At 36.6% G+C, this 2,176-nt stretch overlaps 1 pseudogene; it reads left to right on the top strand.

The window, feature by feature from the left end:
• The first annotated feature begins 792 nt into the window (after positions 1-792).
• Positions 793-1,759, top strand: LOC122683723 (annotated as a pseudogene).
• The last annotated feature ends 417 nt before the right edge of the window (positions 1,760-2,176 follow it).

The raw sequence follows: 2,176 nt of genomic DNA, 5'->3' as shown, positions 1-2,176 counted from the left end.
TCAACGAGTAGTATCAATGTTAACATGCATCATAAAATGAATGTAGAAGTTTACCTTCATTTCTCTGTAGTCTGAAATGATTTATGCAGAATACGACAGTCTTTTAAATATCTGGTAGAATTCTCTTGTGAAAACATCTGAGCTTGGTATTTTGATACGGGATAGTTGTTGTTTTTTAATAGCATTCTATATTTCATCCTTCAAATTGATTTGTTAAACTTTTTATCTTCAAGAGGTGGTCAATTTTGGTCTACTATATTGTCATAAGACATTATTCATTTTATTAGGTTTATAGTTTTTGCATGGCACTATGGAACTAAAATAACTGTTTTATGACCTTCTGGCTTCCTCTGTGTTAACAGCTACTTTTCTCTTATTATTTCTTACTCTTACATATTTTTGCCTTCTCCTTCCTACACACTTTAAAAATTAAATTTCCTAGTGGTTTGTCTATGTTCTGACTTTATTCGAAGAAACTGAATTTTTATTTTGATCTACTATTCTAGTTCTCTACTTCATTACTTCTTGCTTTTATCTTTATTATTTTTTTCTTTGTGGTTTCTTTTGTTCTTTTTCTAACTTAAATGGGAAATTTAAAAAATTAATTTAATTCAGTTTATTGTTTAATTTTATTGATATAGATTTTAGGACTATAAATTTTCATTGGATATATGGATTTTCCTTGGGAATATACCACAGATTCTAAACATGTAGCAATTCTGTAATTTATGTGATTCTCTTATACCCAAGCATTGCTAAATATAAGGTTTTAAGGTTTCTAGGTAGGAAATTATGGAGTTTGGGTCCAAACCCGCAATCATGGAGCAGAAAGGGGAAGATGTAAGAGATTACAATTTGACTGAGGAGCAGAAGGCGATCAAGGCCAAGTATCCTCCAGTCAGTCGGAAGTACGAGTATTTGGATCATACAGCCGATGTCCAGTTACATGCTTGGGGAGACACTCTGGAGGAAGCTTTTGAACAATGTGCAATGGCCATGTTTGGTTTACATACCAGATACTGGGACTGTGGAGCTCCTGCAAACAACAGAAGTAGAAACCCAAGGCGATGACTTACAGTCTCTTCTGTTTCACTTTTTGGATGAGTGGCTTTATAAATTCAGTGCTGATGAATTCTTCATACCCCGGGAAGTCAAAGTATTTAATATCGACCAAAGAAATTTCAAAATACGGTCAATTGGGTGGGGATAAGAATTCTCATTGTCCAATCACCCTCAGGGAACTGAAGTCAAAGCAATAACGTACTCAGCAATGCAGGTCTATAATGAAGAGAAGCCAGAAGTTTTTGTGATCATTGACATTTAAGATACCAAAAAAAAAAAAAAGAGAGATTCGTATGACGAAATGTTTTTTTCTCTTCCTTTTGATAAGATACCATGATATAAACATATGGAGTTTTGCAGAACAGAAATTTTTTTGACTTAAAGTGTAACTTTCAGAAATGAAAAATCAAGGTACAGCCTTGGTCTTTGTTACCCAAATAATCAAACTTTAAATAATTCTTTAAGTGGCAAGTATGGCTTCTCCTTCATTAATTCCCCTTTGTAGCAGCAGGTGCCTTACACCTTTCCAACGGAATGCAAGTCCTCCAGCCTGGTCCCAAGAACGATCATTGATGTAAGAGCAGCCCGACAGACACTGAAGCCCCTGTACTGTTACTGAAAGCACCTTGGAAAAAATGTAATTTGAGAAATCCTACAACCAGTATTTTGCTTTTCTTCCAATGTGGTTAACACATATATTTTCTATATGTACATTAAAAGAGGTTGTGTTTGGAAAAAAAATTATGCCAATTATCAAATTATTGCATCTCAAATCTAAAATCACTCTTCGTTGCCTGCTTTGTGAAAATGGATTGAGCCCTTTAAATATTGTGCCTTTGCCAGTAAGCACTTGTTTAGCTTTAAGGGTAGAGGGCACTGGAGAGACACCACAGGAGGAATTCCCAGTTCCCCTTGGCTGCGGTAGCATGGGTCACCTTCGGGCCAGGTTCCGGTGACGTGCGCAGTCTGTGCATTGCCTAGCTCCTGTAGCAAGACAGCTTCTCTCATGCAGCTCCTTTAGGACACACAATTGCTTCAACACCAGGTTCCTGCAATGGCAGCAGCTTCCTCAAGATCGAGCTCCTGCAATACACAGAAGCCAACACCTAGCAAG

Source organism: Cervus elaphus, chromosome 25 (genome assembly GCF_910594005.1).
Source record: "Cervus elaphus chromosome 25, mCerEla1.1, whole genome shotgun sequence".
Taxonomy (NCBI): Eukaryota; Metazoa; Chordata; class Mammalia; order Artiodactyla; family Cervidae; genus Cervus; species Cervus elaphus.
The sequence above is the reverse complement of the archived record's forward strand: the minus strand, read 5'-3'. Positions and strand labels throughout refer to the sequence as shown.